This window comes from Loxodonta africana, chromosome 11, assembly GCF_030014295.1.
Source record: "Loxodonta africana isolate mLoxAfr1 chromosome 11, mLoxAfr1.hap2, whole genome shotgun sequence".
NCBI lineage: Eukaryota > Metazoa > Chordata > Mammalia > Proboscidea > Elephantidae > Loxodonta > Loxodonta africana.
In genome coordinates, this window is record NC_087352.1 from 99,837,989 (window position 1) to 99,864,814 (window position 26,826).

General features: G+C 40.8%; 1 protein-coding gene across 3 annotated transcripts in view; it reads left to right on the forward strand.

Annotated features, from left to right (window-relative positions):
- PTPRM (protein tyrosine phosphatase receptor type M) overlaps positions 1–26,826 on the forward strand; it is a 943,724-nt gene that overhangs the window by 174,545 nt on the left and 742,353 nt on the right. The gene's annotated exons all lie outside the window — the stretch shown is intronic.

A 26,826-nucleotide genomic window follows, 5' to 3' on the forward strand; every position in this document is an offset into this window, starting at 1 on the left:
TGTTTTTCTTGCTGTTGTTGTGTGGGGTTTTTGGCTGGTTTTATTTTTAAGGAGGAACATTCTACCAAGTAGAGCTGTACAACAATGGAATGGGAGATTTGAAAAATAATGCATTCCCCGTGACTGACAGCATTAAGTAGAAGCTGGGTGATCACTGGCCAGAGATATGACAGAAGGAGCTCTTGACTAGAAGGGACTATGGACCAAGTAACACTTAAGACTGTCCTCTTCCACGCCCACTTTTAACATACGCAGGCCACGGTGCATCTTAGAAAGGCCAGTTTTGTGTGTGAACACATTTTGAGTTTATATTTTTAATTTATTCTTTCAGCAAAGAAATACTTTTAACCTTGAAAGGTTGGTTTTCTTTAATAAATTATTTTCACTTGTAAGAAAAATATGCCATTTTTAGTATTAGTCCTTAATGTGTCCAGTTGGATACTCAGAAGAGTTTTCTGCTTAGCTGTGGGTACTGACTGTCTTTTTAGCAGTTCAGTTTCCCAGCTGTATTTAGTAAAGCCTTTTGAGAGACAGCCAAGTAACTGATTTCTTGTGGCAAGCCAACAGCGTGTCAAATTTGAATTTATGTTGGAAAGCTGTTCTACAGATACAGAAGTCCAAATAAACAGTCAAATTATCATTTATCCCCAATTTGGATGTGGGAAAATGAGTATGTGTTTGGCTTTATTTCCAGACTATCTTGAGAATGGATAAATAGGTTTTCCTGTGTGCTTTGTTAAGCATTTGCATCTTTGCTCCAAGTTCTCTTGTGAGACATGTAACCCCAAAGAATTATGTTAAGTGGCTGAAACATATACCTACTAGTTAGAGTGACCTACTGTGTGCAGGCACTGGGACCAGGCATCTTAGAGAGAGATGTTATCTCATGTAATCCCCCCAAGTAGCACTGTATGATCATTTTGATGTTATAGGCAGTGAAATCAAAGGGCCTCAGAGTTTTAAGTATTTTGCTCAATGTCACAGAATCAGTAAGTATGAATAACAAATTTGGAATTAGAACTCAAATCTTCTGGTCTCTAGTGCCCAGGTGTTTTCTTTTGAAGGTTTCCTGCTGCTGCTTCCGATTCTTCTAGTGCCAGCTCTCTTGCACCATCGTAAGAGATGGTCAGTAACACTCAGATCCGTTGGTATTTGAGAGGGTGACGTGCGGCTCGTGTTACAGTGTTTCAACCTGCTGAGTTAGTCTGGTTCTTCAGAAGTACATGAAATACAAAATGGTAGCATCTCTCTAATTGATAAAAATAGGAATAATTTTATATGTGTCCTCGATTATTTGTGAACCCTACTTCAACTTAATATATTTTCACAAGTAGAAAAAATAAAAAACGTCAAAAGAAACCAGCTATTGATCTTATGGAAAATGAGTTTCCCTCCAGCTTCTCTGTGAGGTACTCCTGAATGAAACCCCTTGGCCTTGGTTGTACCTCAGAGAATGGAGAACTGCGCCTCATTTCACTAACTTTTTGGCAAGGATGGCTGTGTGCCTCGATCAGATCCTGTGGGTCTCCCTGTGGTGAAGTGTGTGTGCATCTCGGTGTAAGTATGGAAAATGCTCGGCTAGACCCTGACTGGGAGGCTATCTATTTCCCCATTTGTCCTTTATTCTTTGGATTTTCTGCTGGAGACAGAACTTCTATTTAAAAATAGCGTTTATTTTGTTTGTAGCAAGGCTAAAAGAAGGTAAATAATCAAAAACATTTAAAAGAATGTAGTCAAGGTAGAGTCCATGTCAAAAGGGAATTATCACATTTATGTAAGTAGGGAATGAAAACATTCTTGGCCTCTTAGTTTTTCTCGCCACACTGGCAGTTCTAAAACCAATTTTAGGTGTGTGTTCCTTACCATTCTAAAGAATACATTTGAGTTTATCATTTAAATTACCCTCAATGGTTACTTTCATTTTGCTTTAAAACCTCTAATTTTGAGGATTTCTTAAACATACAGAAACATATAAATCTAACCTACATTTAAATAGTCTCATTTTTATTTTTATCAGTATTGAAATAATGAATTAAAATCAAACTTTTGGACATTCTGTGTTGAAATTGTCTGTAGCCTAGTCTATGAGTGAAAAGTATATACTCTAAATATACTTTAATGTTTGTATGAAATACTTCCAGGTATCAAGTACTTATGGAAGAATTCTAAATATACTTTAATGTTTGTATGAAATACCTTCCAGGTATCAAGTATTTATGGAAGAATTCTGCTTTGACCCTCAAACTTTATCATGCCTGGAGCCTCTCTTGGGTTGTGTAGGTGTGGGAACTCCTGTTATTAGACATATCTGGCAGTTACATAATAAAACAGGGAGCCCTGGTGGAATAACATAGGTAAAATGTTTGACTGCTAACCAAAAGGTTGGTGGTTTGAATCCATCTGATGGCTCTGTGGGAGAAAGATCTGATGATCTCTTCCATAAAGCTTAAAGCCAAGAAAACCCTGTAGGGCAGTTCTTTGTCACATGGAGTTGCTATGAGTTAGAATCTACTTGATGGCATGGCCCTGTTTTACAAGGGCCAAGATAAACCAAAAAGCCCAAACCTGTTGCTGTCTAGTTGATTCTGACTCATAGCAGCCCTATAGGACAGAGTAGAACTGTCCCATAGGGTTTCCTGGTGGATTTGAACTGCCGACTTTTTGGTTAGCAGCCGTAGCTCTTAACCACTGCACCACCAGTGTTTCCAGGGCCAAGATGGACCCTTGTAAGCTGAAGTGCACTCTCAATATCATGCTGGAAAAAATGATAATTTTAAAGAATCTTTATTCCTAGGTTTTTGAGAGCTTGTCCCCAGGGCACATTCACTTTTTCTGTTAAAAACTTCTTTTAAAATTTGGGACATGAATTATGTTCTTAAGGTTTTTGAGTGTTTACCTGCCAGTCATTGCTTGTTGTCCCCAGAACATCTTCCTGTATTTTATAGAGTCCCTGCATCACCTCCCCAAGTTACAGATCAGTGTTTTCATGGGGCGACAGAGAAATGTTCTTACTGCCTCACACCACACGTAGTTAGAAACAAAAGCCTGCGTTGTTACCTAAAGTCAGAAGGATTGTTTTTGGTTTATCCTCAGTTTGACTGTTTTCTATGACTCTTCATTCAAATTTGGAACAAGTAGTTAAAAGTCATTACCCTGTGATTGCTGTATTGCTCCGGAAACTGGAAATATGAAGTGCAAAATTCATATACCAGTGCCTCATGGTAGATCCCTTCCCTAAAGACAAGTAGTTCTGGAGCCAGAAGCCTTTTTTATGTTCAGGTGGGTAGGAGATTGCTTAGAAAGCTTTCTTAGAAGTCCAACACACTGCAAATTTGTGGAGGTAGTTTGACATGTTGATTGTACTTCATGTCACACACAATACCGAGGGACTCCTGCAAGGTTTCTGGCCTTCCCCTCTATCATAATTGTGAAGTGTCTCGTTCTGATGGAGACAGATTTAGAACAGTAGTTGATTGGAAGTTCTTGATGAAGACAGAGAGTTCAAACACAGACTCTGCCTGGAAATTCAGCAGTGATCATCACTCATCTATCATCATTTAACAAACAGAAACGATCAAGACAACCTGCCATCCATCATATCTACTTAACTGTACTCCAGAGTGAATTAAGTTGTATTTAACAACTTTTAGCTTACAGGATTTACACACTCTAAAAGAGAATAACTTCCTCATTAAGCTATTGCTTTATGTTTATCAATTTATGATTTTGAAACTTGTTCCAGAACATTCAATATCTAATAAATCCTTTTCAAAATCTTTATGGCCCTAAATTCCCTCCAAAATTTGTTCTTAGCAGTAAGAAAACCAAACCTGTTACCGTCAAGTTGATCTGACTCATAGCGACCCTGTAGGACAGAGTAGAACTACCCCGTGGGGTTTTCAAGGAGTGACTGGTGGATTCTAACTGCTGTCCTTTTGGTTAGCAGCCAAGCTCTTACCCACTGCACCACCAGGGCTCTTTAGCAATAAGAGCGAATATCAACTTAGTAGTGTAGTGATGGAAATGTATTCTTAGGGTACAGTTGTATAAGAACAGTAGATTGTTGTTAAATACAAATATAAAAAGAAATAGTAGCTTATTCTTATTCTTAAATATAAATACCAAACAAATGATACTTATTTGGAATTGCGCTATCAATTTGGAGCCCTTTAAGACACGTTAAAAAAAAAAAAAAAAACCATACCGATTTGCTGTTGAGTCAATATCGTCTGACTCATAGTGACCCTAAAGAACAGAGTAGAACTGCCGCATAGGGTTTCCAAGGAGTACCTGGAGGATTTGAACTGCCGAACTTTTGGTTAGCAGCCATAGCTCTTAACCACTATGACACCAGGGTTTCCTTAGACATGTTAAGAGATATCATTTTAGGACCTAGAATCCTAGAATTAGAAGGACATCTAAAGATCTAGTCCATTCCATTAGTTTATAATTAAGAAAGCTGGGCCCAAAAGGTAAATGGTCACTGGGTGGTGCAGATGGTTAGCATACTCACTGCTAACTGAAAAGTGGAGGTTCCAGTTCACCCAGAGGTGCCTCAGAAGAAAGACCTGGTCATTTCTGTAAAATTAGCCATTGAAAACCCTGTGAAGCACAGCTCTCCTCTGACACACATGGAGTCACCATGAGTCAGAATTGACACACAGCAAGAGGTAAACGACTGTCAGAAGAAAGCCGTCCAAACGTCTGCAGTAGTGCTGGAATGGGAATGCGGTTTCCAGATTCTCAGAAGCAGCTTTTCTTGTAATCCTCACCATACATGCGTGTTTATCTGTAGATTCTACATGGATCTTGCAAATCTCAAGTCTTGTTAGTATGTTTGAGGATTTAAGGGAGAGGGGAGTGATGATCATGGTGAGAAATAATAACTAATTCTGAATACTTGATTTCACCAACTTTGGGGTAAGAGAGGAAATATTTGGGGGAATGTATAGGAAAGGAAAGGGGCCCTGGTGGTGCAGTGGTCAAAGCACTTGACTGCTAACTGAAAGGTCAGCGGTTCGAGACTACCAGCGGCAGCTCTGTGGGAGGAAGATGTGACAATCTGCTTCTGCCAAGATTTATAGCCTTGGAAACCCTGGACAGTTCTGCTCTGTCCTGTAGGTTGCTATGAGTCAGAATCAACTCGCCGGCAGTGGGTTTAGTGTTTGGTGGGTATAGGATGGGAAATCTCTCTGTGTTCTTGCCTCTCATTAGCCTTCTTGACACTTGTAAGCCAGCCAAAAATTTATTCCTGGATTTTGCTATATTTTGCCATCTTGGGTGATTTGTACGTCTACAAGAGCAAGAAAATGCAGTAAGAAAACACTTTTTAAAACCTTGATGGAAATTATTGATATAAAACCTTATGTATTAGTTAGGTTTAGATCTAGCCCAAGGTGATGGAAAACACCAAATAAGAATTATGTAATCAAGTAGATTTTTATTTTTCTTTCAAGTGAGAGGAATGCAGAAATAAGTAGTCCATGGTTGTTGTGACAATTCCTTCACTCTTGCCCCTTCTATCCTAATGGGGCAACTCAGGGCTCAAAATGGCTGCTTAAGCTCCAGCCATCACATCCTAATTTTAGCTAGCATAAAGGAGGAGGGATGAAGAAGAGAAGTGGCGAAGGGAGACATGGCCAGTATGAGCTGGCTTAAAAGGTAGTTCCTGGAAACTTCCACTTAAGCTTCATTTTCATTGGTAATTTGACCAATGAAAAACTTCTTGCTGTAAGGAAGACAAGAAAATGCAGTCTATATTCTGAGTGTCCATGATTCCAACTAAAATCAAGGGTTGTATTACTAAGGAAGATAGGGAGAGTAGATATTGAGGTGCAGAACTACCATCATCTGCCAAGTCAGTAGAGGCAACTTTAATATTTTTACATTAGCTGAATCTTCAGATTTCAAGATTAAATCATGTAGCTGAAGTTGATAGGTTTGATTTTCTGCATTATTAGGACTGTGAACATTTGGTAAAATGGACTGCATTGAGATTTATTCTAATCCCTGCCTCGTTTTAAAAAACAGCTTTAGTGTGATGAAATGATGTACTATAAACTGCAGACTTGACGTATGTTCTTTGAAGAAGCTAGAAGTAGTGGAGTGGCTGAAAAGCAGGTAGTGGGGAGTGGTGGGTATACCTATCACTCACGTGCTAGAACTTCTTAAAGGGCTTGCTATCAAGGTTAGCACAGCTTCAGGTGGTATGAATTGACAGTTGTGACAACGTGTACATTTTAAAAATGCAAGGTTTTTGCAACTGAGTTTTTTGTTTTTGAAGGGCTAAGTGTACCACTACATTTGAATGTAAAGGTTTATGGTGCCATGGCAAGGCTGCCGTTTGTGCCCAAGGCTGCCGTTAAAGACAGACTGTTACCCTGACTCTCCATCTCACGTTCAGCCCATCTTTACAGTCAATGAATTCTCCCTTAGCCTTTTTTTTTTCTATCTTGAGCCTCAAGATTGAAAGTACTTTGTAAATGTCCTAGAACCTTCTGTTGAGGGCATTTATTTTGAGCCTCTCTATTCATTTTCTGTTACTTTGATGCCTGTTGTTTGAAATGAGTGGTACAATTCAATGAAAACTCTGTTGTCATACTCTGAGAAGGATTTCTAGGTTCATGCCCTCTCATTGCTAAAAGTGCCCATCAATAAATAGACCTATGCACAAAAGACATAGGCCATAAATATAGAGGAATTTTTTTTTTTTTTTGAGGTTTTGATATGTTGTAAAGTGCATCTTCAGGCTTCCCCTCTCTCCTGCCAGATCCGTGGTTCCTCAAGGCAACAGTGGCTTTATTCGGTATGCTGTGGAATGCCTGTTCTGAGTGCCTCTTCTGGTGCCATAGTAACCTTTAACCTCCAGAGAGGAGATTCACTGTAGCTCAGACCAGTAGGGAACACGGCTTCTTTAAGCCACCTCATCTTCAGAAACTCTTGGGGAACTTACTGACAATGTAGACTTTGGGCCCATATATGAACCATTGAATCAGAATTTCTGGGGATAAGACCTGGGCTTTGGTGTTTCCAACGAACTTTCATGGGGGCATCTGAGACAGCCAGCTTCATACATAGGAACTGTTGCAGTATAACACAAGCATGTAAGCATATTCTTCTTGTTCTTTATCATCATGTAGTATTCCATTGTGTATATGTACGATAATTTGTTTATCCTTTGATCTGTTGATGGGCACCTAGGTTGTTTCCATATTTTTGCGGTTGTAAACAGTGCTGGAATGAACAAACATGGGTGTGCATATATCTATTCATGTGATGGCTCTTATTTTTCTAGGATATATTCTAAGGAGTGGGATAACTGGATCATATAGTACTTCTATTTCTAGCTTTTTAAGGAGGCACCAAATCAATTTCCTAAGTGGTTGTACCATTTTACCTTCCCTCCAGCAGTGTGCAAGTGTTCCAGTCTCACAACCTCTCCAACATTAATTATTTTGTGTTTTTTGGATTAATGTCAGCCTTATTGGGGTGAGATGATATCTCATTGTAATTTTGATTTGCATTTCTCTAATGGCTGATGATGTGAGCATTTCCTCGTGTATCTGTTAGCTACCTGAATGTCTTTTTTGGTGAAGCACGTGTTCGTATCCTTTGCCCATTTTTTAATTGAGTTGCTTGTCCTTTTGTTTTGAGGTGTTGCAGTGTGTTGTAGATTTTAAAGACTAGACCCTTATCAGATATGTCTCAGTCAAATTTTTTCCCCCAATCTGTAGCTTTTTCTTTTTACTCTCTTGGTTAAGTCATTTGATGAGTATAAGTGTTTGATTTTCAGAAGCTCCCAGTTATCTAGTTTCTCTTCTGGTGTTTGTGCATTGTTAGTTACGGTTTGTATTCTGTTTATGCCATGTATTCGGGCTCCTAGTGTTGTTTCTATTTTTTTCTTCTATGATGTTTATCATTTTAGGTTTTATATTTAGGTCTTTGATCCATTTTGAGTTAGTTTTTGTGCATGGTGTGAGGCATGGGTCTTGTTTCTTTTTTTTTGTGCAGATGGGTATCCAGTTATGCCAGCACCGTTTGTTAAAAAGGCTGTCTTTTCCCCATTTAACTGAATTTGGGCCTTTGTCAAATATCAGCTGCTCAAAGGTGGATGAATTTACTTCTGGATTCTCAATTCTGTTCCATTGGTCTGTGTATCTGTTGTTGTACCACTACCAGGTTGTTCTGATTACTGTGGCAGTATAATAGGTTCCAAAATCAGGTAATGTGAGGCCTCTCACTTTGTTCTTCTTTTTCAGTAATGTTTTACTTATCCTGGGCTTCTTTCCTTTCCATATGAATTTGGGGATTCGTGTCTCCATCTCTTTAAAAAAGTCGTTAAAATGTGGATCGAAGTTGCAGTGTATTTGTATATCACTTTGGGTAGAACTGACATTTTCACAATGTTGAGCCTCCCTACCTATGAGCATGGTGTGTTTTTCCACTTATGTAGGTCTCTTTTGGTTTCTTGCAGTAAAGTCTTGTAGTTTTCTTTGTATAGGTCTTTTATGTCTCTGGTTAGATTTATCCCTAAGTATTTTATCTTCTTTGGGGCTATTGCAAATGGTATTAATTTGGTGATTTCCTCTTCAAAGTTCTATTTGTTGGTATAGAGGAATCCAACTGATTTTTTATGCTTATCTTGTATCCTGATAGTTTGCTGAGATCTTCTATTAGTTCCAGTAGTTTTCTTGTGGATTCTTTGGGGTTTTCTGTATATATGATTATATATCTGCAAGTAGGGGTACTTTTACTTCTTACTTACCAGTTTGGATGCTGTTTATTTATCTAGCCTAATTGCACTGGCTAGGACCTCCAGCACAACGTTGAATAAGAATGGTGATAAAAGGCATCCTTGTCTGGTTCCCATTCTCAAGAGGAATGTTTTTAGACTCTCTCCATTTAGGATGATGTTGGCTGTTGGATGTTGGCTTTGTATAAATGCCCTTCATTGTGTTGAGGAATTTCCCTTCTATTCCTATTTTGCTGAGAATATGAATGAGTGTTGGACTTTGTCAAATGTCTTTTCTGCATCAATTGATAGGATCATGTGGTTCTTGTCTTTTGTTTGATTTAGATTCCATTGATTGTTTTTCTAATGTTGAACCATCCCTGCATACCTGGCATGAATCGCACTAGGTCATGGTGAGTTATTATTTTTTCGATATGTTGTTGAATTCTATAGGCTAGAATTTTGTTGAGGATTTTTGCATCTATGTTCATCAGAGATATATGTCTGTAATTTTCTTTTTTTGTGGCATCTTTACCTGGTTTTGGTATCAGGGTTATGTTGGCCTCATAGAATGAGTTTGGGAGTATTCCATTCATTTCTATGCTCTGAAATACCTTTAGTAGCATTGATGTTAAGCCCTCTCTGGAAGTTCCATAGAATTCTCCATTGAAGCTGTCAGGGCCAGGGCCTTTTTTTGTTGGGAGTTTTTAAATTACCTCTTCAATCTCTTCTTTTTTTTTTTTTTTTTTTTTATAGTTTTTCTGCCTCCGTTTGTTTTAGTTTAGGTAGGTAGTTTTTTCTTGAAATTTGTCCATTTCCTCTAGGTTTTCAAATTTGTTAGCGTACAGTTTTTCAGAATATTCTGTTATGATCCTTTTAATTTCAGTTGGGTCTGTTGTGATATCGTCCATCTCATTTCTTATTTGGGTTATTTGCTTCCTCTACTGTTTTTCTTTTGTCAGTTTGGCCAGTGGTTTATCAATTTTGTTGATCTTTTCAAAGAACCAGCTTTTGGTCTTGTTTACTATTTCAATTGTTTTTCTATTCTCTATTTCATTTAATTCTGCTCTAATTTTTATAATTTGCTTTCTCCTGGTGCCCCCAGGCCTTCTTCTTTTTTTTTTTTTTAATTGTGCTTTACGTGAAAGTTCACAGCTCAAGTTTGTTTCTCATACAGGAATTTATATAGCATTGTTATGTGACCCTAGTTGCAATCCCTATAGTGTGAAAGCACACTCCCCCTTTCTACCCTGGGTTTCCCGTGTCTATCCACCTGGCTCCTGTTCCTTTCTGCTTTCTCATTCCACCTCTGGACAGGAGCTGCCATTTAGTCTTGTGTACCTACTTGAACAAATACACACACTCTTCATGAGTATTATTTTATGTTTTATAGTCCAGTCTAATCTTGGTGGAGTTGGCTTCGTGAATGGTTTTAGTTCTGGGTTAACAGAGTCTGGGGCCTTGTCTTCTGGGGTTCCTCTAGTCTCATTCGGACCATCAAATCTGGTGTTTTTACGTGAATTTGAGTTCTGCACCCCACTTTTCTCCTCCTCCGTGAGGGACTCTCTGTTGTCGAGGGCTTCTTTTGCTGTTCTCTTTCTATTTGTTCGAGATGTAGGGTTAATACTTTGGATGTGGGCATTTATTGCTATGAAGTGACCTCTGAATACTGCTTGTGTTGTGTCCCAAAGGTTCTAGTAAGATGTGTTTTCATTCACATTGGATTCTGTGAATTTTTTTATTCCATCCTTGATTTCTTCTTTAGCCCAGTAATGTTTGAGCAAGGGTAGTTCAGTTTCCATGTATTTCATTTTTTTCCTTGCCTTTCCTGTTATTGATTTCTATTTTTATGCCTTTATGGTCAGAAAAGATACTTCGTAATATTTCAATGCTTTGGATTCTGTTAAGACTTGCTTTATGGCCTAATATGTGGTCTGTTCTGGAGAATATTCCATGTGTGTTGAAAGGAAAGTATCCTTGGCGATTTTATCTATTCTTAAGAGTTAATTTTATTGTTAAGTTGCTATTATAGAGTCGCTATGAGTCAAAATTTAGTTGACGCCAACGGGCTTGGGCTAGTGTTTTAAGTGCTAAATCCGGAATCTCATGTAATTCTGTGAACAGATAAAGATTTAGGGGAGAGGGCAGTAAAACCAGAATGGTAGTAGAGTTGATATTTAAAGCGTGTCAGAGTTGTGGTTTCTTTCTCAAGAAGTGAGCAGAGCACACATCTATTATATATGCTAATTAGAAAGGGGACAAAATGGTATTAAATTTTACTATTTCTGGCATTAATGTTCTTTAGGAGGTATTGTGACATTGTTAAGTTCAATTAAAAATAGTCTTGGTAGCCTATCGGCATACTGGGGGGAAAAATAAAACTAATTCTCTCAAGATTGATGGCTCCAAATTAATTAGGACAAAAAATTAACTGTCTCCCTCTGTGTATTTATTTTTGCCTCAGCTTTAGCTCTCGTCTTAGCTGAGTGCCTTGTTATAGCATGGGTACCTAAAGATCACAGCAAGGGCTCCAAGTCCAGATGACATCCAGGGCCGGGTGAGCAGTGACAGTAATAAGGTAAGCAGTGGCCAGAGGGGCCACTGCTGCTCAGCTCTAGGCCCTGTTTTCTGAGAAGCCCTAAGTCTGGAATCTTTAAACTGAAGTTTCCTGAATTTAAATATTGCCAACTAAATCAAAGTAAAGTAAAATACAGTAAGAACACTGGGTGCTCAGTTCTCTGAGGGAAGGGATGTGACACCTAAAAGTGGCCTCAGGCCTTGTGTGCTTCATCTTTGCTTTAAGGGGTAAGGTTTAGTTCTATCCCACAGGTCAGACGAGCCTTCAGGCTCTTATTCAGTGAGGGTGCAGCTAGCTATTAAAATTTTAAACACCCGCAGACTATTGATACATAGCCACTGCCTGGTGCTAGTGGCTTTAGGGAGTGTGTATGGTCAGTGCAGGGGCCTGGGCCAGCCCCTGATCTGCCAGCCTGTCCACAGTGCCCCATACCAGCCCTGATCCCGTGCCCTTCTGGACAGCATGGGCCCAGACCCTGACAGGGAAGTAGCATTTCCACTGAGGTGGTGATGAGGCACACCGAAAGACAAATATCCAGTGCCCATTAGCCCTCCACCATCCAGCCCCAGGCAATGACTGTTGGCTGCCCTTTGGCTTACCCCAGTTTTGCCCAGCTGAGGGTCCCCTAGCTTTCCCAGTGACCATACTTATCATGCTATTTGCGCTTCACTCTGCTGTCTTTAATCCATGCTTCTCAAAGATGCTTTATCAAATATTTAGCTCTTAGAATGATTCTTTTCCATGAACCTATTGTTCTGTTGTTCATTCCTTTGTATTAATGATGTCCATCTCTTGATTAATAGACCACTTTCCTTTTGCTTTCCTGCTCTTTAAACTTAGTGGGAAAGGTACACAATAAGTGCCTAAACAAATAGCTAGATTTTCCTCAGTTTGTATATAATCTTTTTGACATGTTCTCCCTATTATGTGCCTCCTCATATGTCCTGGCCCAACGGCGTGGTGCTTGTAACAGTGCTCTTATGCTTGGAGTCTTCTTATCTATGCTTATGCTGTTCCCGCTGCTTAGAAGACTCTTTTTGCTTCCATCACCTATGCTGGTATGTTCAGTTCAGCTTGGATTTTCTACAACTATAGGTAAAGTCGTCATCCTTAATTGTTTAAAGGTAGGTAGCATCTGAACATCTCTTAGAGTATTTGCCATTTTACTCTTCCTGTATTGACATGTATAATAAAGTACCTTTCATGTCTCCTCAACTCTAAGGCTGCACTGTCCAAGATGGTAGCCATTAGCCACATTTGGTTATCTAAATTTAAACCAAGAAAAATTAAAAGAGATTAAAGGTTCAATTCCTCAGTCTCACTGGCCAGGTTGTGAGTGCTCAGTAGCTACATGAGATGAGTGTGGACAGTGTTGGGCAGTGGGGACAGTGTTGGGCAGTGCTGAACATTTCCATCATCGGACAAAGTTGGGCAGAGCTGATCTACGGGCTCTGAGGGCCTGGGTTTGCTCTCTCCACCCCCATTACCAACTCCTCACCCCTCAGCTCTAAACTCGTAGACTCCTGGCTATGACCATTCCTGTTTTTAGTGTTTTTTTATATGCAGTGGGGAAACCCTGCTGGTGTAGTGGTTAAGTGCTATGCCTGCTAACCAAAAGGTAGGCAGTTCACATCCACCAGGTGCTCCTTGGAAACTCTATGGGGCAGTTCTACTCTGTCCTATAGGGTTGCTATGAGTTGGAATTGACTTGACAACAACGGGTTTGGTTTTTTTTGGTTATGCACAGTGGAGCCTTGGTGGCACAGTGGTAAAAGGCTGGGCTGCTAATCGAAAGATTAGCAGTTTGAGTCCACCAGCCACTCCTTGGAAACCCTAGGGTGGCTATGAGATGGCAACAGGTTTGGCTTTATTGTAGTGGAAAGGAGCCCTGCTGGCACAATGGTTAAAGACTTGGCTGCTAAGCCATAGGTCTGCAGTTTAAACCCATCAGTGGCTTATGAGAGAAGAGACCTAGTGAAAAAAGACCAGACTTTACTGATCTGACAGAGACTGGAGAAATCCTGAGAGTATGGCCCCCGGATACCCGTTTAGTTCAGTACTGAAGTCGCTTCTGAGATTCACCCTTCAGCCAAAGATGAGACAAGGCCCATAAAACAAAACAAGACTAAATGGGCACACCAGCCCAGAGGCAAGGATGAGAAGGCAGGAGGGGATAGGAAAGCTGGTAATGGGAGTCTAAGTTCGAAAAGGGGGAAATGTCGACATTTCGTGGGATTGGCAACCAGTGTCACAAAACAAAATGTGTATTGTTTAATAAGAAACTAGTTTGTTCCATAAACCTTCATCTAAAGTAGAATAAAATAAATAAATAAATAAAAATAGTGATTTATGTAAACATAAAAAAGAAGAAAAGACCTGGTGATCTGCTTCCATAAAGATTACAGCCTAGGAAACCCTATGGGCAGTTTCATGCTGTCATTTCGAGTCGCTGCGAGTCAGAATCGACTTGGTGGCACACAACAACAACAGTGTAAGGGGAAGCAGTTTGGCTTGTGATCCATGTGTAGGCTCTGGAGTTTGACTGCCTGGCTTTGTGAACTGGAACACGACACTAACCTGTCTTAGCCTCCCTTTCCTCATTGCCAAGTGGGAATCATCATCGTATAATATTAGTATCTGGAATGCACTGTGTTGTTCTGATTAGCATGAATGTTCTTGGTATTATACTGGCTGTACAGGAGGTGTTCAGGGAATGCCCGTTGTACTTGCTGTGTACCAAGTCCTGGCCTGAGCACGTGCTTCCCTGACTAGGCCCATGGGCCTGTAGCCTGAGGGTGGCGGGTGGCCTTTACTGAGGAGGGGCCTGGTTCTGCCCTGATGCACTGCCCCACACGTCTGTGGAGCAGGTGGTTGTTTACCACTGAGCCACTACCCTTATGAGCGCCAGGTTAACTAGATCGTTTGAAAACATGGCAGCTAGGGATTTACTTTCCCAGACTTGATTTCCTTTGTGATTTTGATAATACTTTGTATTTGTCTGCCACTAATATGTCCGGTGAATGAAAACACACAGGAAATGTTCCGTGTTTCCCACTAGGCTTCCCTGAAGCACTGAGGTGGTGATTTTTTGACAAAACTGTTGTAGCTCTTAATAAGGAGCTTGGCTTTTAAGGCTGGGGTTTTCATTTCCATCAGGTGCTTGTGCCTCTGAGGTGAGGAGTTGCATCAGGACTTTTGAGCCGGTTCCTCCCGGTTTGGCCATAGTGAGGAAGCAACACTGGAACAGTCCTGAATTTTTAAAAAAATTTGAATGAACTAGAACCGTAATTGGAATGGGAAAAATTATGGGTTGAAGCCTTGCTAGAAACTTAATCTCCCTCTTAGAAAACAAGGGCAGCATATAAAATCTCTTGCCTGTTGGATTTTGCAGAGTCAGAAATAGCAGTGCCTCTCTCAAAGATGGCGGCCGACCTTGCTGCTTTGAATGTGTATTGCTTTCTCCAGTCACGCGAGTGATTCAGGTCCATACATCAGGCTCTTGAAAGGGCTCAGTACACGTCTTCTGAGTCTCCCATTCCAGGCCTTTGACCCGTAATTTTTCTGATTATGGTTCCAGATCACCTAAATTTTAAAAATTCTGGTCTGTTCTGATTTTGCTTTGCAGTTCATGACTAAACTAGTTCAAACGGGTTAGAAGCTCTGGTTTCGTCTTTCAGGGATCTTTTTTGAAAGAAGCCATGAACTTCTTTATTACAAAGGAAACCTTATCTCTAGCTTCCCCTAAACAGATGCTGAGAAATCAGCTGCTTTGTCCTGTAATTGCCCTTATCAGTTCTCTGAGGCAACAGCCAAATTATAGATCTCAGGGGTGGAAGTTTTCCTGCAGGGAAGTTCCTGTGCACCCATTTGACAAGAGCTATTTTTTTATTGTAATTCAGATGTACCACCTTCTATTCCTCCCAGTTCTATAAAGAACGTGACATCTTTTAGAACCTAAGTGCTGATGTCATTAACACCTTATTCCCCACTGAAGTTTTTGGAAGTTTGAAGGAAGACAAGTGTGGGTGTGTAGGAAATGATGGATGGATGTCCTCAAATATCTAAAACTAGAGGTGATAAGCTTGGAAGTACCTGGGAAAAGGTAGTATACAATTGCCTAGTGTAAAGGAATCCTAGATAGTATTTTTATCTTCTCATTTTTAAAGCATTATGTTCTAGTGAAGCAGAATTTAAGTTGCAATGAGTAAAATGTTGACTATTACCAACAATTTCAAAAAAGGTTGTTTTATACACATTTGTGGATAAATGGATCCAAAAATGGGTTTTTAGTATGCTCCTGGGATTTTCTTGATCTGTGCAAAATAGTTGCGGCAGTGCACTTTTCCTGTCCACTGACAGGCATCTTTTCATCCATCCATCCCTCCATCCATTCATCTATCCATCTCTTCCCTGGTGGCGCAGTGGTTAAGTGCTCAGCTGCTAATCAGCAGGCCTGAGGTTTGAACCCACCAGCTACTCTGTGGGAGAAACATGTGGCAGTCTGCTTTCTGTGAAGATTTACAGCCTTGGAAACCCTATGGGGCAAATCTACTCTGTCCTGTAGGGTCACTATGAGTCAGAATCGACTTAATGGCAATGGGTTTGGTTTTAGTTTACTAGGAAATTGGGTGGGTAATGATACATATATTTGAGAGACATAGTTGTACATTTTTAAACAGCACCTTTGGTTGGAAGGAGACCCCGAGATTCTATATAGCAGATCAGAGTTCTAGCACAGACTAGAGTCTGAAGCATACTTGGGTCCTAAAAGGAACAAGTATGAGAAATAACCAGGATAAAAAAAAATATGTGGTAAACCTAAGTTTAGAAATTTCTTAGTGGTTTCTGTATAAACTAGAACTTTAACTTTAAAATTGGATATGAAATTAGATGATTAAAGTAGGAGGGCAGGTGCCCGTTTCATACCAGTTGTGTGCTGCCTGTGCTGTTATCCTCATAACAGCACTGAAACAAGTAATGGTATTCCCGTTAGGCTGACGCAAGACGTGAGGGGCAAAGATGTCACGTAGCATGCTCAGGTGTCACCTAATTATTAAAAATTCAAGTCTAGGTCTGAATGATCAGGTTCTAGTGCTTAAGCTTTTAGTTGTTATGGGTAGACAAGAAAAGGGTACCTCCCGTAGGGGTCCCCAAACATCCAGCTCTGCCACTTACTACCCATGTGACCACTGATTAACATTTCAGTTTTCTTTGCTTAATCTTTATCCACTACAACAATGGGAATTTTGATACCTGTCTTACCAAACTTAATGCAGTGTTGTGAGGCTGTAGTGGAGTAATGGGAGTGAAAATGCTTGATGCCACGCATCGTGTGGCATAAATGAAAGTTAACATTCTTACACTTTTTTCTCTGAATTTTAAGTAGAATATTTCTCAACAGTCTAAGAAATTCTTTTATCCTAGTTTTTTTTAATGGCAGTGAGTTATCAGTTTGTCCCTGAGTGTTTACTGGATGATTATTGTGAAATATCAGAGCAGTGGAGATAGAGACAATTACATGACACATTTTGAATAATTTTGTATTCTTAAGGTTAAAAGGGAAAGGCTGGCTAAAACCTGGTTTTAAAGAAATGAGGCAAACAGGACTCCTGCCTTATTTAAGAAATAGACACAGGGCTTTACTCTCACAAGATTAAGTTTGTAGTTGGTTAATGTATGTCGCTGCATTTTGCCTTCAATATTTCAGATGTAAAACAAAAAAGGTGAAATTTATATGTTGTCTAACTCTTCCTGTGTATCTTTTGGTCTGTAAACTGGTTTGTACAGAAACCTGTACCCTTCTGAAATGTAGATTCAGAATATCCACAGAAGCTATCAAAATTAATAATACTTTTGTTTACATAAAAGTGGGAATACATTATTCAGTAGCTCGAGTTTGGGGCTTAATGCATTCTCATCTGGGAGGCTTCATGAGTATTCTGAAATAACTGCAAAATTCATCAAACAAATGGAAATGATTACCCATGAAATCAAGCTCCTGACTTATGTTTTCTGCAGTTAATGGGAAAGCATCCCGGTTGGATTTATGATATTTATATTGACGGAATAAATCCTTTTTAAAACCTAAGTCAGACTTTATATTTTCAAGAATTAGAATCAGTAGAATCTTAAGAATTAGAATCTTAAAAAGTCTCGTGAAATATGAATGACATTAGGTTTGAAAAAACTGGGCCACCATGTGTGTACATTTGGGGCTCAAGAAGACCATGGTGTGGAGAATTGCCAGAGTCTCTTAGGAAAGAAGGATTAGTGTATTTGCTTTCCTGCAAGTCATAAGACAGGATAGTTATTCAGAATGAATAGTGCTAAGGTTTTTGTCTTAGGGCATTTGAAGGTGGTAGAACCTAAGACACTGGATCGGCAAGTAAAAAAAGGGTTCAGTGGTTCCATTAAGAAAAGAGAGCGGGAGTCAGGTGGCATAGTTATCAACCATATTTTAGAAAAATCTGATGTAAAAATAAAATACTGCCACCTGCATCCATCCCCTGTCCTGCGCTCTCAGTCCGTCTCACAGGGCTCTGTTTTTTTCCCCATAGAGTTTAGCAACTTATGTAATTGGCATTTTGTTATGTTTATTGTTTATATCCTGTCTCCTTATTAAAATATAAGCTCCCTGTGGCTGGACCCTCTTTTTTTTTTTTTTTTCATTACTATATTCCAAGTGCCTAGAAAAGTGTCTGGCACATACCTGTTGCCATCCAGTCGATTCCAACTCATGGCGACCCTATAGGACAGAGTAGAATTGCCCCATAGGATTTCCAAGGCTATAATTTTTCTAGAAACAGATTGCCACATCTTTCACCCACGGAGTGGCTGGGGGATTCAAACTGCCAACCTTTCAGTTAGCAGCCAAGCTCTTAACCACTGCACCACCAGGGCTCCTTACCTGGCACGTAATAGGTGGTAAATAAATATTGAGTGAATACATGCACAAGAGGCTATGTGCTTTATCTTTGTGGCCTTCAGTTTACTTGTCTAAAAAAATGGGAACTCTATTAGACATCCCCCACCCCATCATTTTCCCAGAGTGTCATTGTGGTTGTAGACATGATCTCGTTTTTGACTGAGCTGGGGCTGTGTTTCAAATTGTCATTGGTTTGAAATGCAAATCATTTTCCCATAGGAAAAAACAAAGGATAAATGTATTTAGATTCAAGGATGGTAGGATTTTGAAGTAAAAATATTACCTTTGAACTCTAGCATGCCATTTTCTGAGTGTGTCTCTCAGTTAGGTTGTATAAAAGATCAAATCAGAGAAATTATAATACAGGGTGGTTAAGAAATGTAGCCCTGAAATTCTCTTGAAGTGGATGTAAATCCTGACTTAGTCTCTTAATAGTGCTGATGAACTTGGGTTAGTTATAAAAATTCTGTAAACATCCATAATATCTGCTATAAAGTGTCAATAATAACACTTCTTAGGTTTGTTGTCAGGATTAAATAAGATAATAGAAATGAAAGTTTATCTGCCATTAGGTAATGGCACATTAGGGCTAAGCTGTTTTAGGCCAGCCTTCTAGCTGAGAACGATCAGAAAACTAGACTGTACATACGGCCATCTATTTGAAGTCATCAGAGGCTGCTAAAGAAGAGCTGCAAGATCCGGGAGACAGAGAAGCCCAGAGGGGTAAGCCCTGCAGTTGGGGCCACTTTTTTCCTCGAAATGGAGATGAGCACCTCAGCCTATCAGCGTGCTCTGTTAGCGAACAAAGAGACCAAAGATCAGATCTTTCTAGGTGCCCACAAGGCTGTGGGGGGACTAAAATTGGATTTCTGGGCCTGCCAGACAGGAGGTAAATATCCCAGGTTTCGGACTCCAAAGGCCACATCCCAGCTCGAATCATCTCAATCACTAATTAGATTAAGGCAGCCTGGGATTGCTAGAGGTGCCCTTGGTGGTGCAGTGGTTAAGTGCTCAGCTGCTAACCGAAAGGTTGTTGGTTTGAACCCACCAGGCTGTGCAGGAGGAGGATGTGGCAGCCTACTTCCATAAAGGTCACAGCCTTGGGAACTCTTTAGGGCAGTTCTACCCTGCCCTATAGGGTCCTTATGAGCCAGAATCGATTCAACAACAATGGTTGGGTGGGATCGCTAGTGCCCCAAGCCTAGCCACCTGCCAGAAGTCTGTGAGAAATAACCAGGCATGTGATTAGATGGCAAAACAGAGCAAGAACCAAGAGAAATACGGGCAATAGAAACAGACTTTCAGGGTATCCAGACAAAGGAGTTGAGAGATATGTGCTTTAAAATAACAATGATTAATATATTAAAGGAATTAAAAGATGAGGTTGAGAATTTTAAGATTAGTTACTAGGAATTCTGAAGTTGAAAAGTACAATAACTAAAATTAAAAACTCAGTAGGTGAATTAAACAGCAGATTCAGAACCAAAAAAACCAAACCCAGCACCGTCGAATCGATTCTGACTAATAGCGACCCTGTAGGACAGAGTAGAACTGCCCCATAGAGTTTCCAAGGAGCACCCGGCAGATTTGAACTGCTGACCCTTTGGTTCGCAGCTGTAGCACCACTACACCACCAGAGCTTCCAACAGCAGATTAGGCTGGAAGAATTCTGCCAATCTAAAATTCTGTATCCAGTGATGGTATTCTTCAAAAGTGAGGACATAATTCTGAAATTTTCAGACATTTAAAATTTTATCAGCCCACTAAATTCTTCAGAGGCCCTAAATAAATCTAAAGTTACCAAAACCCAAACCTGTTGCCATTGAGTCAATTCCAACTCATAGCGACCCTATAGGACAAAGTAGAACTCCCCCATACGGTTTCCAAGGAGCAGCTGGTGGATTTGAACTGCCGACCCTTTGAATAGCAGCCAAGCTCTTAACCACTATGACACCAAGGCCCCAAAAAGGCATCAGGGGCTGTGTACTCCAGGGAGAAAGGGAAGGTGATGAAGACTTCTGTGACTCCAGGGTCTCTGAGGCATGAACCCTTATGGCTCTTTCTCACTCGTAACGAAATCTTTTACCTCCTTTGCCTTCACAGTACTCCCAGAGTTTGTCCTTCTTTGTTCGTGACCATGATTTTTGTCCTTCTTTGCCTTAGCAAAGGAGCCCTGGTGGCTGAGTGGTTAAAGCGCTCAGCTGCTAACTGAAGGTTGGTGGTTCGAACTCACCAGCTGCTCTGCAGGAGAAAGACGTGGCAGTCTGCTTCTGTAAAGATTTACAGCTTTGAACACCCTATGGGGCAATTCAACTCTGTCCTATAGGGTCTCTATAAGTTGGAATCGCCTTGATGGCCGTGGGTTTTGTTTTTGGTTTAAGTAATTTTAGCAAAAAATCCTAGAGTCTCAGCTTTTCTGTGACTTTCATTCTTTCTTTATTTTTTTGGTGCTTTAGGTGAAAAAAAAAAAATTTTTTTTTTTTTTTTTTACAGAGCAAATTAGTTTCCTGTTCAATAGTTTGTACACAGATTGTTCCATGACATAGGTTGCCCTGCCTGCACTGTGTCAGCACTTGCCCCGTTACGGCCCTGAGTTCCCCATTTCCATTTGTCAGGTTTGCCTGCCCCTTCCTGCCTTCTCATCTTTGCTTTTGGTGTTATGTTGTTCTTTTGGCCTCATGTAGATGTTTATTCTAAGGAGAAATTTCCTCACGTGTGTTATTGTTTATTTATAGGTCTGTCTATTATTTTATGGAGCCCTGGTGGTGCAGTGGTTAAGAGCTCGGCTGCTAACCAAAAGGTCAGCAGTTCGAATCCACCAGCTGCTTCTTGGAAACCTTATGCGGCAGTTCTACTCTGTCTTATAGGGTGGCTATGAGTCGGAATAGACTCCATGGCTATGGGTTTACTTTTTGGTTTTTGTCTACTATTTGGTTGAAAGGTGATCCCCGGGAATGGCTTCAGTTTCAAGTTAGAAGTGTGTCTAAGGGCTATAGTCTTGGGAGTTCCTCCAGTCTCTCTCAGACCAGTAAACCTCGTCTTTTTTATGAATTTGAATTTTGTTCTATGCCCCCCCACCCCCAACCAAGACCTTCTGTTGTGACCCTGGTCACTTTTTTTTTTTTTTTATCCTGGAGCAAGCACTCAGTCCTTTTAAAGTTTTGCTTTTGGTTTTTAAATCTAGCAATTGACCTTTTTTATGCAACAATGTGAAACCTGCAAGGGGTCAGAACACCTTTCTCATACATATGCATGAAGTTAACATTGGGTATCCAGGATGCTGAAGTGAGCCCAGCTGTGTTTTAGAGGTAAACTAATAGTGTCCACTTTATTTCCACTTGTGGAGCAGCTGCAGGGCTTGTTACAGCCCCTGGCAAAGGAAAGGGATGGAGCCTCAGTGAGATCCTGTAGAGAAAAGTGGAGTTCTTATGCCAGTCATCTTTGCTGACATTTCCACGACGGCTGTTTTTATGTAAGCAATGGATGAAAGTTTTAAAATCTCTATCCAGTTTGCATGTGATACTGTAGAACTTTCAACTTTTTGGGACACTGCTAGTTCTCTCCACCCCAGTATATTCTTCTCTTCTTATATAGGAAGAAACCATGTGATTTTATTTGGGTTCATTGCCACCTAGAACCAAAACTACTTTTCCCAGCCTGTCTTGCAGCTAAGTGTGGCCATGTGATCGGTTAGGCTTACCAAGACTTTCCAGTAGGACTGTGCGATGATGGGGATGTCCATTACAGTAGCTGCTCACCACGTGAGGCTGCTGGGCACTAGTTTCCAGCCAAATGAGGAGCTGAATTTTTAATTTTATTTAATATTAATGATGTTTAAAAAGCCACATGCATTGAATAGCATAGCTCTAGAATCAGGGTGTAAGTGGAAGTGCTGTGCCAACTTCTGCAGAGTGGTCTTGCTCCCCCTCCTCCATTCTTCTGCCTGGCAGATGCTGGCTGGAGCTCCGTGTGGACATGAGGGTGCAGCCTGCCCCTTAGGCACCAGGAATTGTGGCCGAACAGACTCGGGATCTCTGAGGACACTGTGGAGCCGAGCTGCCGCATCACCTCTGGGCTGTTTACACAGACTTCTTCCATTTGAGAGAGAAATATTCAGGACCTTGTGAGCTCCACTGCTAACCAAAAGGTCTGCAGTTTGAATCTACCAGCTGTTCTTAGAAACCGTATGGGACAGTTTTACGGGTTCAATTTGGTTTTAGTGAAGAAGGAAAGAAAACTCAAATGTTAGTAGCTTATACAAACAAACAAAAAAAACCAAACCTGTTGCCGGCAAGTCGATTCCGACTCATAGTGACCCTACAGGGCAGAGTAGAACTGCCCATAGGTGGATTCAAACTGCTCACCTTTTGGTTAACAGCTGATCTCTTAACCACTGCACCACCAGGGCTCCAAAGCCAAGTATAAATCCCAGTGTCGTTACTGATGGTAATAGATTAATATTTCATAGCACCGGAAACCCTCATTGCCACCCTTAAAACGAGACCCTTGGGAAGCAGAAGGCAGAGTTCTTGACTTACGAGCTCACAGCCCCCTGTTCCCATGACTGGAGAGTGTGTCGTTAAGGAGCCCCATTCCCCCTACCCCTGCTCCCCAATGGAAGTGTCCATCAACATTGATTAGATGTTCTGGAAATATTTAATTCTGTGAAAAGTGTAAACCGGTTTGCCAGTCCAGTGTTAGGCCGATTTGCCAGTGTTTTAATCCAGGATAATTTTAGAATTCCTCAGCTGAAGTTTGTTGATCACAACTTTGATGGTCTGAGTTTGCTTAGAACGAGCCTACTGCGTTTGCAGAGCTATCTTGCCTACATGAGATGGGTTTATAAGGGCATCTCGCTGCTCTCGTGCCTGCCTTTGGCATCACCTGCCCAAGCAGGACCGCCCCGTGGCCTTTGTTAAAGCACGGGAGCCCTGCAGGAACAAGTGCCTTGCTGCCAGGAGGGAGGGGGACGGCTCCTTCTCCTCCCGCTCCCCCACACCACCATTTCAGCTGGCAGGATCACCACCCTCTGTTTGTGTTGGAAGCACTACTGCACGCTGTATATGTTAAAAACCACCGTTTTTTTTGTCAAGTTATTTTGACAGGGATTTGGTCTTTAAATAGTAGCTGCTCATTAATTGCATTTCTCCTTACAATCCAGAGCCTGCCTGGTCTCCATATATACTTTGGAGTATCCAGACACTGAGATTACGGGCGTGATTTTTTAAAAGCGAAGTTCCCCAGGACCCTGTGGAAAACGCATGTCTTGATTGCGGTAGGACTGCGGCCCATTTAGGTGTCATTACAGTCTGACCCCATTTGCTCCTAGGTCTCGGCATTGGCATGAGGTGGTGTCAGGATATGCTCACCGAGTCACAGGTGCTCAGCTGGGGCTTGCAGGCAGATCACTCACTTTAATGAAGACTTACCTGTTGTGGTGAGGTGGTGTCACGATGTGCGCACAGGTCACATAGGGCTGGCCAGCACATGACTCACTTTAATGATGGTTTACCTAAATCTCATGTTTTGTGGTCTGTAATGCATAAATGCATGTTCTTAATCTCCATGTTAGGGATATAAAAAAAAAAAAAAAAATCTTATGTTTGCAGAAGTCCCTAGGATTAAACAATTCTCTTTTTAAGTGAAGTGGTTTGCCTTTCGAGGCCAGCCCTGCCTCTGCTTTGCCAAGCATTTAAAAAATTCATTTAAAGCAAGTTGATAAAAGCCTGTGTTTGCAGATGGCTGGTGAAGCCAGTTGTCTACTGTTATAATGACAGTTACTGTTGGTTAACTGTTGCTCCTTAGGCTTCTTAAGCAAGGGCCTTATTCACTTCAGATTTTAAGACCCTGGTGTCCTAATTGATAAGGGTTACCACATAAATCCCCAAGTACATGATACCTTTCTAAGTTTTGGAATTATAGGTTGGTTCTTTTTTTCTAAAACGGTCCTTTATTTTTAATGTTATCTGTTTAATAACTGTACAAGAAACTACCATGGGAGTAAGTTTAATTCCGATAAGCTAAACTTAAATTTTTATTCTTGGTCCACTTAAAAGAAAAAAAGATGTTCAAATGATTTCTAAGCCTCTTAGTGAAACAAGCTTCTTAAAAGCTATTTTAAAAAATAACGTCTTTTACATTGCCAAATCTTCCTCCAAAAAACTTTGTGGATTTACCCCTTTCTCCTAATTTTAATACCACCAGTGTGTTCACTGGTATGGCCAGTCTCATTTTGTTCTGTCTATACTGTGTCGTTCACGTTGGTCTTTATTCAGGTGTCCAGAATGGTTCTTTATTGGTCATTATAAGCAATAAAACTTCAGTGTTTGGCTTTTAAGGCCCCCTAACACTTCAGTGGAAACCCTGGTGGCATAGTGGTCGAGTGCTATGGCTGCTAACCAAAGGGCTGGCAGTTCGAATCTGCCGGGTGCTCCTTGGAAACTCTGTGGGGCAGTTCTACTCTGTCCTATAGGGTTGCTACAAGTTGGAATCAACTTGACGGCACTGGGTTTGGTTTGGTTTTTTTGGTAACACTTCAGTGCCTAATAGCTTTACCTACCCTGTGCACCCCCACGTTATTCGACCCACCTCCTCTTGGTCACTTCCAACACAACTCTTTTGCCCCCAAATATGGATAAAAAATACATGTTCTATCTCAGGATCACAGTCTACTTCATCTGATGTCCTTATTTTTAGACAAGGCATGCTGCAATGTACAGAAGGCTGGGAAGCACTAGCCCAGAGGACAAAGAAGTCCTTTGCCTGGCATTCAAGACCAATGTCAGTTCCCAACGCTCCTTTCCTACCTGATCCCCTGTCCCACAAGGATGCCCTGTCCTTCTCAGCCCATGCTTTTCCTTACCCTAAGGGTGTAGGAGTTTGCTCTGGGGTGAGACGTTTTAGAGTGTCCCTGGAAAAGATGGACTCTGAGGTACGTGCAGAGCCCTGGAGTAATGACTGCGAGGCGGCTACTTCTAGGGAGGGTGAGTGGGTGGTGCTCTCTCCCTCCTTTGAGCTCTTGTCTTGCATTATCCTTTGGTCGAAGGATAACGCACAACCTGTGTTACGTCCTGTTTCTTTGCTAAGGTTGCAAACTTCTCAAACACAAACACTGTCTAAGAGTGCTTTATTTCTGACCTTTAGAGAGTGGGCTAGTATGTCTACCAGGCAGTAGATTTTTGCTGTTAACCATTGTGCTCACCATGGTATCCCAGCACCCAGCACCCAGCCTGGCCAACACCCAGTGCCAAGGCACACCTGGTGACTGACTGACTTTTCTGTCTAGCATTTACCAAGTCTAGTATGCTCTTTTAATTCTCCTCCCCCTTCCAACTCACATACCTACACATTTATAATCACATGAATTAACTGTTTTTTGGCTTCAAATGTTATTGAAAGTGTTTTTTTTTTATAAGGATGGCCAAATTTCCCTCCTAAGTTAATAAACCAGGTTGAATTCTGATTAATGTATTTTTGTGTTTTGGGGATCATGTCATCTTTGTTATGTGATTTTGAGCATCATTTGTGATTGGACTGTATGACATTCTAGAAAAGTACACATGATAAGCCTGGAGTATATTCTTCTCTTTAATATTTCTGTGATTTCTACAAGTAGGAAACTTGACAGTAATGATTAATTTTAGGCTTTATTAATGTTCGACATGGACTTGTGAGCCATGGAGACAGTTCTCAGAGAAAACTACCTACTCAGCTCAGGTGTTTTCTGGTGTCTTAGTGGGCCAACTGGTAAAGAATGTGTTTTCTAAGTTTATTAATTTGATGAATGATCTTGGTTTAAAATCCCATTTATTTTTCTGTAAGTATTCTTAACTTTCTGTCTCCTCTTTAAAGGAACATGTTATTTAAGAGTAATGATTTTTAAGGAATTCTTGAAATATGGTGAACAAAACCTGGAGGAACTGTTTTCTCGATTTTTGGTTTATCGAAGCCAGTTTGGAAGGGGACACGGGTCTTTTTCTGGCTGTATAAATTTTATAGAATGTGCTTGGAAAAATTAGTAATTTTGAAAACATCCATAGAGAAGTTCCCAGTGATCGCTACATCCCATCCAGTATTTGTGAAAGAAAAAACCTGAGGTGGGTAAGAGTCCTCTCTCCATGAGCGTCTAGATTAGGTTCTTAAGGTCATAAAGCTAGACGTTTTCCTTTCTGTCAGCTGAGCAGGACAGTCAGTGGTGTGTATGTACGCACATGCACACACACATATATGTATAAAACATACAAATGTTAAGGGGAAGCAACGTGCCATGGGAGTGAAATAAGTGAGCTTTGAAAGCAGGCACATTTTGATTTGAGTGCTAGTTGGTGTTACTGACTTGCTTATCTGAGACTTAATCTTTCTCTCCAAGCGGTAGTTTGCTCATCAGTGAAAGGAGTGTAGTACTTCCTATGTGTAAGATTGTTGAATAGGACATCGTTGATGCTGTCAGATTGCTTTCTCCTCTGTATGTAATATGAAAATAAAAACAAAACCAGATGCCACCGAGTTGATTCCGCTCATGTTGAAGACCCCATGTACGTCAAAGTAGACCTGTGCTCTGTAGGGTTTTCAGTGGCTGTAATCGGGGCAGAT